Consider the following 18,400-nt stretch of genomic DNA (forward strand, 5'->3'; position numbering starts at 1 on the left):
CAGACTAGAGGAAAAATAAAGGGGTACCTGGATTAGCTGCTACTCACCTGGGCATGGGAAAATGTGGTATTTTAACAGTTCAGCAAACTGGCTAACAGACTTCCTACCTTATTGACTATCTGTGTCTTCCTATTCGAACTCTTAATTCAAGATTGTAAATCTTCAGACAGGAGACAAATGCCCCTTCTATTTAAGTTTATATTCTCAAGCCATCTAGCGTATCACCAGCAGAGTTAACACTTGATGCATGTTGAACAACTCAGTTCATAAGCTACCTCCTAAAAGATGCAATTCCAGGCAGAGTTTCTAACTGTGTAACCTAGTATGTACTTTCATGAGTGCATCAATCACTCTCAATATTAACCAAAGAAAAACAGTTTTAACTGTCTCCCAGGGCACAGCAAGAGGCAAATAGAGTCCTATTAGCTTATATTCATAGCTATGACCTGAGAGGCAGGCTTCTAATTAAACACACATATAAGGGCTGACTGTAATTCTTTCCAGAGACCTCAAAGGGCAGGCACTATCTTTGCACTCTCTGCCATATTCCAGAGCACCAGTATCTCCCAGAGAAGAGCCTTACACATGTCTGGTGCCCTGGGTTTTGTGACTGTCACTCATGGGACACCCTTTGATCCCTGGCTCTGGTAGCCAGCAGGGCTGGCATTCATGTGTCCCACTGGACTGTAACAACTGGAGAGTCACTTTTTGGCTGGCTACCAGCCCCAGGGTACTGCACAGACAGGGGACTGAAACCTACACTCACAGTCTTTCTGTGAAAGAGGCCTATTTGCTTGCCTGGAACTTTGGCCTGAGGGTCAGGGATCTGGTTTACACACAACTAGGGGCCTACTGAGGTAAGGACACCAGGGGCAGAGACGGGTGGGTGCCATATTTGTGCTCTCCCTCTGCCTCACTCCAGGTTGCCAGTGTCTCCCAGAAGAGAGCTTGTCTGGCACCCTGATTTTTGTGACTGCCACCCAGGAGACTCCTCTGGATTGCATGGTTCTGGTGCACAGTGAGATTTATGCTTGTGATCTCACAGGACTATATGTATTTACATACTTTAACAGTTGCTGCCTGAGGGCCTGGCTTCCAAACCACTTGAATCTAGGGGCTGACTGAGATCCTCCCCTCCACGGACAGGTCTTGGCACACCCTCAACTATAAGGAGCCACAAAAAATAAAACAGGCTGCATGGACAATCACAAAGGACTAAGAGACAACCAAGATCCAGGTTAGAGTAGAACAATAGGGTTCATCTCCTACATGAGGCCACTCCTTTAAGATTGGGAGACATGGTTGTTTTATTTACTGCTTAGAAACCAACACAGAGAATCAAGAAAAATGAAGAAACAGGAACAAATTCCAAATGAAAGAACAAGATAGAACCTCAGAAAAAGTCAATAATGAAACAGAGATAAGTGATTTACCTGATAAAAAAAAATTCAAAATAATGATAATAAAGATGGTCACCAAATTTGGGAGAAGAATTAACATAGTGAGAACTTCAACAAAGAGACAGAAAATATAAGAGAGTACCAATGAGAAGTCACAGAGCTGAAGAATACAATAACTTAACTGAAAAATACTCTAGAGGGATTCAACAGCAGACTAGATGAAACAGAAAAAAAGGATCAATGGAATTGAAGACAGAGTAGTGGAACTCACAATCAGAGCAGCAAAAAGTATAAAGAATGAAAAAAGTGAAGATAGTCGAATGGGCTTATGGGACAACATCAAGTGGACCAATGTTTTCATTATAAGGGTATCAGAAGGAAAAGAGAAAGAAGCAGAAAACTCATTTGAAAAACTGAAAACTTTTCTAACCTGGGGAAGCAAACAGACATCCAGATCCAGGAAACCCAAAAGTCCCAAAGAAGATGAACACAAATAGACCCACACCAAGACACATTCTAGAATTAAACTGTCAAAAGTTAAAGAAGAGAATCCAAGCAGTGAGACAAATAACTTTTTATGTACAAGGCAACCCCCATGAGATCATCAGATTTTTCAGCAGAAACTTTGTAGGCTAGAAGGGAGTGATATAGTATGCTCAAAATGCTGAAAGAAAAGAAAAAATTTCCAACATTTCTCCTATCAGAATTTCAATGGCATTTTTCATAGAAATAGATCAAAAAATCCTAAAATTTATATAGAACCACAGAAGACCCTGAATATCCAAAAGCAATCTTAAGAAAGTACAAAGCTTGAGCCTTCATCCTCCCTGACTTCAAACTATATACAAAGCCATAGTAATCAAAACAGTATGGTACTGGCATAAACAACAGATACATAGATCAATGGAACAGAATAGACATCCCAGAAATAAACCCACGCATATATAGTCAATTAGTTTATGACAGAAGCAGCTAAGAATATACAATAGTTCCCAGGACAGTTTTACAATAAATGGTGTTGGCAAACTGGACAGCCACATGCAAATAATGAAACTGGACCACCACCTTACCATACATAAAAACTGCCCCAAAATGGATTAAAAACTTTAATGTAACACTTGAAACCATTAAACTCCTAGAAGAAAACATAGGTGGTAAGCTCCTTGACATTGGTCTTGGTGATGATTTTTTGCATTTGACACCAAAAGCAAAGGCAACAAAAGCAAAAATAAACAAGTAGGACTACATCACACTAAAAGCTTCTGCACAGCAAAGGAAACCACGAACAAAACAAAAAGTCAATCTACCGAATGGGAGAAAACATTTGCAAATCATATATCTGATAAGGGCTTAATATCAAGAATGTGTTAAAAAAAAAAAAACTCATAAAACTCAACAGCAAAAAAAAAAAAATTCTAATTAAAAAATGGGCATAGGCTCTGAATAGACATTTTTCCAAAGAAGACATACAGGTGACCAACAGGTACGGGTACATATAAAGGGGCTCAACATCACAGTCATCAGGGAAATGAAAATCAAAACCACAATGAGATATCACCTCATGTGAATTAAAATCTCTACCAAAAAGAAAAGAAATGTTGGCGAGGATGTGGAGAAAAGGGAACTCTTATGCACTGTTGGTGGGAATTTAAATTGGTGCAGCCACTATGGTAAACATTATGCACATTCCTCAAAAAATTAGAACTACCATGTGATCCAGCAATTCCACTTCTAGGTATTTAATCTTAAGAAAACAAAAACACTAACTTGAAAGATACATGCACCCCTCTTTTTAACACAGCACTATTACAACAGCCAAGACATGGATACCACCTAAAAATCCATTGACAGATGAATAGATAGAGATGGTATATATATCCAATGAAATATTATTCAACCATTTAAAAAAGGAAATCTTGCCATTTATGGCAACATAGACAGACCTTGAGGACATTATGCTAAGTGAAATAATTCAGACAGAGAAAGACAAATATTGTATGATTTTACTTACATGTGAAAAACCAACCAACCAACCAACCAACCAACCCCAAGCTCATGGATACAGAGAACAGATTGGTGGTTGATGGTTGTCAGAGGTTGGGGGTGGGTGGTAGTGGTGGCGGCAAGATGTGAAATGGGTAAAGGGGGTCAAAAGATACAAACTTTCAGTCATAAGTTATGGAGATGCAATGTACAGCATGGTGACTATAGTTAAGGTATTGCATATTTGAAAGTTGTTTCAGAGAATAGATCTTAAAAGTTCTTATCACAAGAAAAAAATTATAAATATGTTTGGTGGTGGATGTCAACTCACTTCACAATACATGGAAGTATTGCCTCATTCTGTTGCATGCCTGAAACCAATATATGTTACATGTCAATTATACCTTAATTAAAAAAAGAATTTGGAGACACCCATTTCTCCAATATCGGTTTTGAGTTCTTGATATCTTTTAAATTCTCTCCTCTCCTGCTAAATTTAAGAAGTGAAAGTGTTCCAAGCTATAAATTTCTCACCAAGAGCTGCCTTCCTAACACTACCAGTTTTCCTCCTTAAACATGTCAGATAAAAACCTCTTAAAAATTTGTATTTTAAAAGTCAGAAATCTTTCAAGCATCTCTCTTACAACCGACTTCCAATAAACAAAGTCCTCAGCAATGTCCTTATTTTGCCATAGTTGCTCTTTTCTTCATTAGTATGGCAGAAGCTTTACTCAGTTCACCAAAATCATTTTCCTCTTTTTCCTAGAAATACCACAAAGTTATGTTCTCCAGGTTCCCCTGCAGTTAGTTATGACCATGTTTCTTAGTTCTTGCCAACTCAGATTATGATTAAAAATGATTAATGTGTGTGGCACATAAAAGCTCTCATGGGCTCCTCCAGCCTCTTCCTATGTCTTCCAGTGGGAGGCTCATGAGGGACAATGTGTGGGTCCCTGAGTGACCACCTGAAAAAAAGCCAATACAACTGAAATATTTTCCCTGGACTATTAGGTGAGCAAGAAACACATTTCTGTTCTGTAAAGTCATTGAGATGTCGAAGTCTCTTAGCATAACCAAGCTTCCCTTAAGTATAGAATTAATCTCTAGTAATTAATAGAGATTCCTATAGAGAAGGATTCCTACTATAGCTTAAAGGACTATCTTTGGGTTAGGAGCCAAGACTACCATGCCTATCTTTCAAAGGTTAAGGTCTCTGTTTCCAAAATTTGGTAACAAACTTCATATGCAATTCAGTCTCAAAATCAGCTGATTACTTAATTTTGATCTTCAAATAGGCATGACACCATTATGAACCATTCTAACATGTAGACAATTGGAAAAATTATAGAATGGTAACTTTCACCTGGCAGGGCAAAATGGGAAGGGTATCAAATTCACCTGGGAAAGTATATCAAATTCAGGAGGAATTTGTTGTGTTAAATAGTTAACACAATAACAGAGATTCAATTTGGGCTTTTACATTAGTTTGATCTTACTGACATTTAAGTTAAAGCTACAGTAATTTTTCACTACTTTATATGCTTTAAATCACAAGATTAGCAAGTCTTCAATTAGTTCTACTAAGAGGGTGGTATCCAATCCTCAGCTGCAAAGAGTCCAAATCCACCCACTAGAGGGATGGAAGTACACACAAAGAACCTGAGGACCCTAACAAGAGAGTTCCTCTCCAAACACAGCATCCGAGGGCTGACAAGAAGTGAGGTCCCATTGACTTTCTCCAACACAGGTCTCTAGTTCTACTCTCTTCAGCCTTCTCACAAAATGTATATGTTCTATTTTGGGTGAAACATTACTTCTCCAAGGAGAATGAGAGCCCTAAGCATATATGTTTTCCCCTCAGATCATCCTAACCCCACTCCTCCTTTTTGCAAGAACAAAATACTTCTCACCAATTTTTTCATATTGCTGCAGTTTCTGCAGTCTTTATACAGAGCTTTACTCTCTCTGGGCAATGTCATCGGTGACAGCTGTCCAGACTCAAAACCACAGCATGTCTGTATCTCTATCTCACTATATCTAATTCATCTATTCACCTTCTTCAAAGATTAATTCATGCCTTCTCCACTCAGAAAGCTTTTACACCTTCTCCTAATGCTCGCCCTGAACTAATGACTTTACAATGACTTTGCTTCCAATTTAATGAGAACATATGAGGAATAAGAAGAGAACTTCGGCAGTCTGCCAGAACCATGTCTAACAGCCTATGTGTAACTGTATCCGTGCATTCTGCTTCCTGACTGTTCTGATAGATAAACTAATTAAAATGCACTTTTCTATTTCAGAAAATTGAATCCATGACTGGGAAGATAAATTTGAAAATATATTCAGACTGCCGTACAAATTACTTTAAAAATGTATATATAAGAATTCTCGGGCTTCCTAGGTGGCGCAGTGGTTAAGAATCTGCCTGCTAATGCAGAGGTCACGGGTTCGATCCTAGCTCCAGGAAGATCCCACATGCCGCAGAGCAACTAAGCCCGTGTGCCAAAAAATAATAAATAAATAAAATAAAATGGCCAAGATAACACAGAAAAAAAAAAAAAAAAAGAATTCTCTTATGTCCACTCTGTATTGGACCCCAGCCCTTTTACCTAGTCAAGGAAATTACACTGGTAATTGACCCCTCTCTCTACATTACCAATTTTTCCTTTCTCCCTATTATTCCCATCAGCATATAAATATGCTGTATTTTTTCCCACCTGACAACTCTTTCCCTTGACACAAGCCCCCTTGTACTCTAGTCACTCTCTTGGATCCCTTCTCCTTTTATAAAACAACTCCTCAAAAGAGTTGCCCACACTCTCTGTCTCTAGTTCCTCCTCTTTGATTCCCATTGAAATCAAACCTATTCAAGCTTTGACCCCCACCACTCAACGAGAACTTTTTGTGTCAAGGTCACCATAGACCTCCAATATGCCACAGTCAATTCCCAGCCTTCATTTTACTTGATCTTTCAACAACATTTGATATTGTTTTCCACTCCCTCCCTTATATATTTTATTCACTTGCCTCCTAGGGACTGACTGTTTCTTGGTGTCCCTATAGTTCACTAACAATTCCTACTCAGTGGCCTTGGTATGTTCCTTCTCACTTTGTCAACTTCTAACTATTAGCATCCTCTAGGGATCTTTCAACCTCTTCTATCTACAGTCATCCCACTGATGATCCCTGAGTCTTGGGGAGAGGAAGCTCTCTGCCCAGGATCCTCTGAGCCCTCGAGCCATCAGAGAATCCCAACTAGAAAAATACTGCAATTGCAAGTATTTTCTCCCATTCCACTGATTGCTTTTTCATTTTGTTGATTGTTTCCTTCGCTCTGCAGAAACTTTTTAGTTTGATGTAGTCCTACATGCTTTTAGCTTGATTATGGCAATCATTTCACAATGTATATCAAATTATCACATTGTACACCTTAAATATGTACAATTTTTATTTGTCAATCATACCTTAATGAAGCTGGGAAAAAATGAAGAGGAAAATACAGCTTTCACTTTTCAAAACTAGATATGAGTATTAAAATCAGTTGGAAAATATTCTCAAATCTTATTTCCAGAGAAAAGGTCATTCCAAAATATTCACTGAATGAAGAACCCTAAATTTCCTATTATATTTTTTATTTTATTTAATTGTGAAGCACCAAGCACCACTTATTTCTTTAGTGAGGTATCTTTTTTGCAGAATAGAAAAATGAGCCTAATTCTATACCCACTCCCACAACCATCAATATAATGACAATGGTAATAGACACATTGTGGCCATGTAGGAGGATGTAATTATTTTTAGGAAATATGTGTGGAAGTATATCAGGTTAAAGTATTGTACAAAAATGTTTAAATTATTGAATATAAATGAGAAGTGTATATGGACTCATTGCATTATTCTTCCAATTCTTCTACAGGTTTGAAAGTTTTCAACATTTTAAAAATGAGAGAAGGATGTAAGAATAGTAAGGATAAAGCAATGGCTCTCCACTCTGCTGTTTTCCCTCTACATCTTCCTGGAAAAAATGTGTAAATAAAACCAGAACAATGATATTACAATCTGTTTCAGTGCAACCTCAGTGCTGTTCTTTCTGGGATTAGTTTATATTTTGGCTTTTTCTTCTCCTTTTATAACAAGAAGTCTTTCGAAGTACTTTCATATATCACCTCCAGGAAAAACCAAAAGAGAAAACAGGGAAATGGCTATCCATCAGGAAAGAAAAAAAGAAAACGTTTTTTGAAAAAGCTTTCAGGATGCTTACTATTCATGACTCTATTTGGAATCAATATTGTATTCTCTCCTCTCACCTGGTTGCCATTCATTTGTTCTGTGGGTGGTTTAGGGAAGGTGGGGTGTTGAAATTCATATCCAAAGAATACAGTAGTGAGTAGAAGCAGGGAAAGAGAAGAGAAAAAAAATGTGGGAGAAGAGCAACAGATTAAGTAGTCAGAAGGAAAGTGAATAATTTGGGCAATTTGTGGGACTATTAAGAAGTTTCCCTTTCCGAGACTAGAATTAGTCCCCTGGCTCATTAGACCTTTTTCTCCCCTAAATTGTTTCAGTGTTCCTGAGGGCAAGGGGACATCAGAGGTTGTGGAGAAAAGAGGAGTTGAAAAGATCTTGAGAGCAAAGTAAGATTAGAGGTTGTTAGAGAAAAAAAGGTGATGACGGTAGTGGAAAGAAAGTTGATGATGACATTTTATTTTATTTTGTTTTATTTTATTTATTATTAATTTATTTATTTTTGGCCATGCCATGCTTGCAGGATCTTAGTTCCCCAACCAGGGATCGAACCCAGGCCACAGCAGTAAAAGTGCTCAGTTCTAACCACTGGACCGCCAGGGAATTCCCAGTGGTGGCATTTTAAATAGGGAGTGGTGAGAACTAAAACCAGCATAACACCCTGTTCCTGGGGTAAACAATACTAGGGCCGGAGGCATACTTTTCCATTCCTGTGTGAAACAGTACTGAGACCTAGCAAAATAACCTATCTGAAACACTGTTCTAGACTGTGACCCAACCAGACAGCTTTTTCACCAGACTAACTGCGAGATGCTCCCTCACTTTGTCCACTGATCCAAAGCTATTATGTCATACACTTTGTGTAGTCCAGAGAAGTCTCCCTCCTTGTCAGATCATCTTACACAGACACATCCCAGATGCTGACTCCCTACAGATACCTTTTTCTAATTTCCCCATTTTCAGACACTACTACCAAAATTTTGACAAAGTGATAGTTTCTCTTACTGCAGTACCTCTTCGCTTAATCAGGTTTTTCTGGTGGTCTTTTGAGAAACTGGCAGTGAACATATAGAAGAGGATATTGTAATTGTAGGAGATGAGAAGCTTTGGGGTTCCAGAAAGAAAAGGCATTTGAGAATGGGGAAATTATAAGGAAGAAAATTGGAAGTTTCTAAAAATATATATAGTCCTAATAGTGAAGAAAGCTTGAGATGCTGTGAGGAAAGAACTGTGATGGAAAATGTTAATTCTTTTCTTGCTGCAAAAATTTGACAAAATATTGATTTTTAAAAGATTCTCTGATAAAAATCACCAATAATTGCATAACAGAGATATTATTTACATATAAATTCATATCCACCCAAATGTATATATGAGGACCCTCACACAGACTCCTGTGGTCATGCTGTGTATGTGATGTGGTACTTTCATTTTTTCTGCTAAAAGCTTTACTGTCTTTGTATTTTTAAGCGGCAAATTACTCAAATCTTTTACCTCATTTGGAAGGGATTCTCCTTCTGATCACTGAACCATACTACAGGTGGAACCTAGAAACACCTGGGAGAAATAGACAAGGAAGCAACGCTTCCAACTGAATTTTAAAATTCCCTCTAAATAACATCAGGCTTATACATGATGATTAACAGTATACCTTGTAGTGAGAAAAAACATAATGAGAAAGGGACATAACCACGAGTATGAGATTATGACACATAACTCTATCTTGGTCATTTTTTAAAAACAAGTAAGAAAAAAAACCTGACAAAATTACAGAAACAAAAGTAACTCGAGAAAAGCGCTCATACTTTCGATTAAGCAAATAAAACTGCAACTTGAACTAAAACCCTTCACAACAGTTTCATTTTCCCAACTCTTAAATTACTTTATTCTTTCACAATCCTCGTCCTTACTGCTATCTCCAGTATTAGTCTAACATTATATTTTAACTTAAAATTGCCCAAGTAAGGAGAAGAGTTATTTATATACCACTATGGAAGCACAAACTGCTATACTTCTAGAGGGGTATCAACCCCCTAAAATGTCAGCATGACCTTTGGCCTATAACATTCATTCTATTAATTTATGCCACAAAAATAATCAAAATGTGTAGAAAGTTCTGTGCACACAAATTTCGGTGTCTAGAAGAGGACTTAGCTCACAGTATGTCTAGCACATTTTAATTAATAAATGATCATCAATGTGTTTTTGAATACTGTGAAAATTGGAAACTATTTAAATGTCTAAATAAACTATGGTACGTCTACGAGGTAGACTAATGTGCATTCATTAGGATTCTTTTTATCTTTTAAAAATATTCAGTGGTTTTGGAAAAAGATCACAGTAAAGTTTTTAGCAGAAAAAATGAAAGTACTGCATCACACACAGCATGATCACAGGAGTCTGTGTGAGGGTCCTCATATATACATTTGGGTGGATATGAATTTATATGTAAATAATATCTGTCATGCAATTATTTGTGATTTTTATTTAATTCTTTTTTCTTTCTATATTGTCAACATCTTTTGGCACAAAAATCCGTTAGTTATAATCATATGTAAGCAATACATATTGTAAATAATTTTAAAAATTTTCTGATGTTTACAATTATAATTGCTGTTTTACGTTTTATAGTATACATAGTATTTTTTAGTATCTAGTTTAGTATCTAGTCCCCGACCTGAAGGACTTACCAACTAATAAGGAAGAGAAATGTATAAATAGGTAACTATAGTAAAATACTCTATATTTTATAATAGAGAAATACATAGAATTATTTTATAATAGAGAAATACGTAGAATGCTATGAGAGCATAAAGGAGGAAGAAACTACTCCATTAAAGATATTTCTACAGCAGAGAGGGTAATATTGGAGTAGCACAGTTTCAAGAGTTTCTTTGCTGATAGCCAGAGAGAAGGAATAAGACAGTGGGCTTAAATAATACTCACCCAGTTGTTTGCCCTGAGGTAGAATGATTTAAGTGTTAATGAGTAGTTGAGTAAAGATCCAACGTATAATTAAAGAGTGATAATTGTGTGGCACGATTAAGCACCAAACAGAAGATAGAAAAAAATATGTAGGGGCAAGAGTCTGTCTCCCTACCCCAGCCCTAGATCACACAGGATCTGTTTCAATAACCCACACAGGATCTATTTCAACAGGATTAACTCCCCACGTAGGTGTTCACTCTCGCTCCTCTGAGCAGCCACAGTGCTTTATCTATTCCTTTCACGTGGCATTTAGTTTTAAGCCTGAAATAAGCCACACCTAGCTAAGCTTTCTGAAATTTTATGTCTCGTTTTTGCATCTTCTAAAACACCTTCCAGAGCCTTGCATATAGAAGTGCTCAATAAATACTGATAGAATGAATCACTAATACAGAAGATAATACTGGAATTTGTAAAAAAATAAAAGAAAAAGTTATTCATTTAGATATATGGTCTTTCCTTTCAGAGTTGAGGGACTGACTGAAGAAGTAATGACGGAGTGGGAAATGAGACAATCAGGAGGTAAGGTGAGAACAGATGGCAACAGGGAGGGGAGGTGACCATGCGGAAAAGCTGACAGTCACAAGGAGAAAGATGCCATTTCATTTCCATGATTCCCTTGGAGCAACTCCAAGACCACCAAGATTTATGCTCTAAATGTATTGTTATATCAAGTCTCACTCAAAATTTATTGTGTATATATGTATGTGCAGTTACTGCAAGAATCTTTAGAGAGCAGGGCTTTTGTCACTAGTCCCCAGGCATCGTGACAAAGAGAATATTAAAAGACTCAAACTGGCCCCAATCCAGGGGAAAGTAGACAGACTGAGAAGATAAGGCAGGTAGTTAATCTCCTGGAAGGTACTGAGAGTGAGGACAGGTTTGTTCACCCAACTCGCTGTCTCTAGTCTACTTTTGTTTGATCTGTTTTCTTACCCAGTGGGAAATCTGTGTCTTGATGTTGAATCACAAAGCAAGGATGCCCTGGGTCACTATATAAGGCTAGTTAATGAAAGAAAAAAAGTCTTCAGTCAAATTTTGTGCCAGAACTGAAATCTAGGCAAAATTTGGCCCCATGTCTTTAAATGCTTTAATTATGACTTGAAGAAAAGAGAAACCAATGAATTGGCAATGAGCCTTATTATTACAAAGCAATCTTTTTTTTATCATCATTCAATAATGACTCTAGATGGATATCTCAGCCAGGAAATTGCACTTACTGCAAAAAAAATGATATTATATGTATTACTATAAAGACGGCATCTCAATTGTCAAAAACATTAAGTGCTACCTACATGGATAGCGTAGATATCGCAAAATTCACAAATGGGTGAATGTTTCACATTCATTCTCTGATATGACTTTTCTTGGCTTGATATAAGCAAATGCAGTATTTTAATAGAACTAATATTAGCTTGTAGGGCAAGCTTAAATTTCTTTGTCATCTTCTAAAATATAGCTTACATGATTGGTATAATGGCTTTGCTTCCTTTAAAAATGTGCACAAGAAAAGATTTACATGTTGTACACCTGATATTGTGGTTGTCTTCTCTACATCCTTATCAAATTGGCCCACCATTAGCAAATATGCAGCTTAGGGGACTGACCCCCCGGTCCAGAGGTAAGCTCTGAATAACCAAAAGCAATCAGGATAATCTCATGGGCCTTGATAAAGTATAGGTCTAAGGATGTACAGACTTGGTAATTTCCTGTGCAAAGGCACTGATTGAGAAATGGATATGTGACTTGTTCCAGAACATTGAGACCCAAGGCCAGGTTTCCTGGGTTCTTCTAGAAAAGATATTTTCTCACTCTTAGACTTGAGTTTATCTAAGCAACTCTGTTTCCCCTTCTTAGCATCATGGGGTATGGTAATAAAGCTATAGGGAAACAGCTAATGGACAACCAAAGGACCACAAAGAAATGAAGCTAAAGCCATTGAATTTTTGCTGATCCTAATAGCTGTCTGCCATTTAGACTTATGTTCACGTAAGTAAACAATTCTGTTACTTGAAGCCAACCTCCTTCTGATACATGCTGAATATATGCCTATTTAAAATAACTTAAGTATGTATTAAAGTTACTTAATTAACTATCTGCCCAAGACATAATAACCATAACTGATGGATGAATCTTGATTAGAAAGGAAGGGGGAAGAGAGTAGAGGAGAGGAAAGAAAGGGAGAGAGTATGGGGAAGGAAAGGAAGGAAGGCGAGAAGGAAAAGAGATAGAGAAGGAAAAGAGGTGGAGAGTGGGAGGGGAGAGGGAGGGAGGAAGGTGTTAGGTCATATGGTAAGTTTTTAGGAAACTACCTTACTCTTTTCCAGAGTGGCTGTACTACTTTTTGTTTTCATTAGCAGTGTATGAGAGAGACAGATTTTCTGCACCTCTGCCAGCACTTGGCACTATAAGTATTCTTTATTTTACCCGTTCTGATAGGTGTGTAGTGATAGCTCATAGTGATTCTAATTTTCATTTCCCTGAAGGCAAGCTGTGTTGAACATCTTTTCATGTGTTTATCTGCCATCCATATATCTTCTTTGATGAAGTGACAGTTCAGTTACTTTGTCCATTTTCTAACTGAATTGTTTTCTTACTATTGAGCTTATAGAACTCATTATATATTCCATAGGCAAGCAATTTGCCTGATAGATGATTTGCAGATTTGTTTTTTCCCAGTTGCTACGGAATTTTTCATCCTCTTTGCTTTTTCACACTCTTAGGATCTTTTGCAGACCAATCGTTTTTTGTTTGTTTTAATTTTTACGGAGTCCAACTTATTCTTTTAATTGTATGGATCATGTATTTGGTGTCATGCCAAAGAAATCTCTGCCTAATCTTAGGTTATAAATAATTAATTTTTATTATTCATTTCTTCTTATTCCATTGTATATTTAGCATTTCAATTTCTTTTTGCCTAGTTTCCCTTTCTGTCATTTCCCTCCAACATTTCGTAACCACCTGGTCCAATCCATCCCTTGTATCAGACTATAGAGGCAGTATATCAACCCTGGGCAAAGTACTAGTCTTCACATGGGCCCGCCATAGCTCCTAATCTATGCTTCAGATTTTTTTTCATTTAGGTGACCCATCTAGACCTATTTCTTGGTCAGGGTTTCCTCCCTTAGCTGGAAGACCAGGTGAAAGGTAGGCCTATCTGGGTACCCAAGGGTAGGATAATTGAGTGCAAGGCCAAAGGCCTCGTACACATGTTTACCAGAGCGAGTAAATAACAGAGGTAACATTCAAAGGGCAACCAAAGTCCAACAAAGAATAGCTCAAAAGAAAGTCTCCAATTTTGAAAAGCTAGACTGAAAAGGAGAGCCAAGAGGCTAAAATAGAGAAACCAGGGAGGCAAAGGAAATAGGAGAATTTATATAGGCAGGGGGCACTGAAAATGTGAACTGATATAAAGCTAAGGTACTTTCATTAGCTTTAGAAATAAAGTTAAGAATAATAGCTAATTCTTACAATTAGATTCACTCTGTGACAGGCACTGTTTTAAATATTCTCAGTTCTCAAACTGTGATCATGGGAACCTTCATGTATCCCCAAGACCCTTTAGGGATCTGCAAGTTCCAATCTATTTCCATAATAATAGTAATAGATTATTTGGTGTTTTCAGTCTTTAGTCTCTCATGAGTGTTCAGTGGAGTTTTCCAGAGGCCTTATGATGTATGATATTGCAACAGATTTGAAGCAGATGTAGATATGAGAATCCAGCTATCTTCTATTAAAGAAGACAAAAGAATAGATTTGAGAAAAATAATGCTACTCTTTCACAATTTTTTTCCCCTTGTTTTGGCACAGAGAACTAGCTAGGTAGGGAGCTAGTTAAAACTGGAGAGGGAGAAACACAAGGGCTCCCGCTGAGGGAACACTTTTATGGGTTTAAATTATTTTAGCCAGATGAAAAGTTATAGTTAGTATCCAATATAAAGAGTGCTCTTTTAACTACATTGTAATTTCTCCCAGGAATTTCTACAGTTTCATCATAATCTGTTACACTCTCTATACCTCTGTGTTACTTGTACTGTGGAGATACTGCAGTAAATGAAAGAGCAACCTAGACAGCATCCACCAAGGGCATCATGATGCTGTAAGATGATAGATGGCTAGCCTGGAGTTCCAGGGGCTAATTAGCAGCAAAGCAGTGAGGCTCAGAGTTACCGATAGAGCCTAGACAAGAAAGGAAAAACTAGCTATGGCAGAAAAAAGACAGCGCAGGAGTATGACCAAAAAAATTTCCTCCACCAAAAACATTACTTTAACTGACTCTGGAAAGTGGGATGACAGGCAATTAAATTATAAATGCAACATCCATGAAGTAGCCTATTGTCAAGGAGTCCCTGAGGAACGTGAAAGGGAAAGGAATGCCAGGCTATGTAGTCCTAAGAAATAGACTCTTTAAAAAATTCTTTACTACACTAATATTAAGCATGTGAAACAACTGTTCTTGGTGATAGTTCTATATTTCTCAAACTGGGATGTACCTACAGTGTTCTGGGATTAAAAAAAAACACAACATAAAATGACATACTTTTGGATTGATAGTTCTATCTGATGGAAAGTAATTTAAAGTGTGTATTTACATTAAAACAGTCATAGCTATGTTATAAAGAGAACACAGAATTCACACATATATTTTAAGGTGGACAATTTGGCAGGGTCTTATCTGCTGTTACTCTTCCAGGAATTGGATAGAGTCCCCAACTGGCTCATGCCACATGCCCCCATCTCCTATGGCCAAAACTGTATCTCATTTACCATCACTATCATTTTACTCAGTTTTGCATCTCAAAATGGAAACACATACTGGAATTTCAATGATATCGAAAATGTATCATGGGGAGATATTTTTAAAAGATAGGAAATTATCAAAAAGGTCCAATATGTCCAGAACTTGACCATTGATTTAATGTGTCCCTTTTTTATAAAGTTTAATATTGATATATAATTTATTGCTGACCATTCATCTTGGGGAAAAATATAGGTGATTTTAGATTTGGAAATTAAGTAGAAACAAGAAAAGTTATTTTGTAGCTATATTCATGCAATAAATACAGCCTATAAGAAGCATGATACATTTTGACTATGTATCATGTGTTTTGTCAGGAAAAAGAAATCCTACCTACTTTTCAAAGGGCTATTCAGTCCCATAGCATCAAGCTTAGTATACAGCAATATTTAAACAGTAACTATTTCTTAACTACGGTAAGCAGTGAATCAGAGCTACACACTGTTGGAACTGAAAGAGAATTCCGAGATCATTAGCACTTTAGTGCCATGCTGGTTGAAAAGTGAAGCAAACTAAAGTGTCAGAAGGCATGTTCTTGAAGTAAATGGTTAAGTGCATGGAGTAGTTCAGAGCATACAACTTAAAGGGAGACAGACTTTGGTTTTTATTCTGCTCCACCACTAAACTATGTAACAGCAGAAAGTTATTTAACATTTCTAAATTTCAATTTCTACATTTCTAAATTGAGATAATAACTAAATTGATGCTTGAAACAAGCTGTAATGTATTTTATGGCTGTAACGATGCACTAAAGGTAGCATTTCTCTATAAACAAATCTATTAATTTCAAGTTCTAGAATATATTTAGTTACAGAATATATTTAGTTGCAGCATAGATTGTTTTATAGTCATAGAATAGATCGGTAATGTCATCCATCTGAACGATGTTAAACTATTATCATGGTTAAAAAAATCATGAGGTGTAGGATAGAAAGGAGAAGTGAAACATATGAGGGGTGTGACTCTCCTAATTTTACATATAGGGAACCAAGATACATTGGCAAAATTTAGACTATAAAATTTATGGTTCATATTCACTTTAAGGTTAAAAAAGATAACAAACATGGATTATATATTTATACAGAAATGAGCCCTCAACCCTCATGGGTAGATTGAACCATATGAGATTCCTAATATTCAGGAATAAAATTGTAAAAAAAAATGACACAGTTTGGAAGAAGGGAAGGAGAGGTAATGTAAATGTAATAAGTTCCTCATCCTTAATTTTGATAAATAATCAATGGAGATACAAATGTTATTATTTAGTGTTAGAGGAGTGTGACCTTCAAAAACTGGAGAATAACTTTGGGAATAGGAATTAATGTGAAGGCAGAGGAGGCTTTTAGTCTTCAATGTATATGCTCTACATTTGCTATAACTTTTTCCCAAGTACATTACTGTTATAATAATTTCCAAAAAATAAGTTAATCTCATAATTCATAATACCCTGAATGCATACTTACTGCTGTAAGTATGAAGCCCTTAACTTTTAGAATATGCATTTTCAGAAATACGAAAGTATTTCCAAATTGTTCCCATAGTCATGTTTTCTACATATGCTTTTATACAACAAAGTAATCTCCTTTTCAACTTTGCAATTTTCTCTTTTGTCTTAATTTTCATAATGTTTTGAGGGAAGGTATTCCTATAAAAGAATAGCTGCACAAATCTCTTCTTGTTTCATATATGAAGTCTATGTTAGGCTAAGGACAGTAAGTCTAATCTACAGCAAAATTTGGATGTTGCTCTTTAAATTGTCTGAATTTATTGCCTTCCTAAGAAAACCACAGTCTTTGAACTTTCTCTTCACTCCATTATCAGACTTGCATTTGACTTATTTATTATTTTATTTTTTTGGAGTGGGGGAGAGATGGGAAAAGGGGTTTTAATTTCAAAAATTTTAATAAGTGGACTATTTTTTAGGGCAGTTTTAGGGTTACAGAAAAATTGAGTGGAAAGTACAGAGATTTTCAATATAGCCCCTCACCCTGCCACACAGTTTCCCCTATTATTAACATCTTGCATCAGTGTGGTATATTTCTTACAGTTTATGAACCCATGAACTGGAATTACTTATTTTTTCATTTACATACATATACTTGGCTTTTATATGTATACTGACTCACAAAAGTCAGCTTCTACAAAAAGAAACTGTCCTTGATATTCAGTGTGGCAGATATAACACTTATATCACACACACACACTACATGCCCAGTGTAAGGCTCTCCTCCACACAGTCATTCAGGGACCCTGGCTGGGGAAGGTTCTATTTTCTTGAAGGTGTTTTATTTAGAGTCTTGCTATTCAAAGTGTGGTCTGCAGACCAGCATCACTGATATCATTAGGAACTTTATTAGAAATGCAGAGTCTTTGCCCCTCCCTTGGACTCAAGTGAGAATCTGCATTTTAACAAGATCCCCAGGTGATCCGTATGCACACTAAAGTTTGAGAAGAGTGGGACCAGAAGACATGCTTGGATCCCTATGCCAGGGGAAGGGCAAAACCTCACGTGGGCACTTTATTGCCTCAGCCCAGAAGTTACAAAATCCAAGACCACTGATGACAATCAGATATACTTGGCCTCATCTAACTGTGAGGAGGCTGGAGAACACCACTGAGATATTTGATGAGCATCACTATGTTCAGATAACTTCAATATCCTAGACTGATAACAGATTTTTTTGAGTGATTATGGATGAAAATCTCAGAATCTTGAATGTGAAGGCTCTTCACTTAAACATATGAATTGTAATTAGTTAATTACAATTTTATCTTTTCCCTTTTTAATATGAATAAGTAATGTAACTGTGTCACACCAAATAATGCCGTAAATTTGATTAATCCGTGTGCTCAATTCAGATATTCTAGGAAAAATTCCAATTCCACTTAGTTCTTTTTTTTATCATAAATATTGATGTTCATCACCAAAATTGACATATATATGACACAATATTTACATACCCTAAGAAGTTCCTGGATCGTTCATACA

This window comes from Hippopotamus amphibius, chromosome 4 (genome assembly GCF_030028045.1).
Source record: "Hippopotamus amphibius kiboko isolate mHipAmp2 chromosome 4, mHipAmp2.hap2, whole genome shotgun sequence".
NCBI classification, from domain to species: domain Eukaryota; kingdom Metazoa; phylum Chordata; class Mammalia; order Artiodactyla; family Hippopotamidae; genus Hippopotamus; species Hippopotamus amphibius.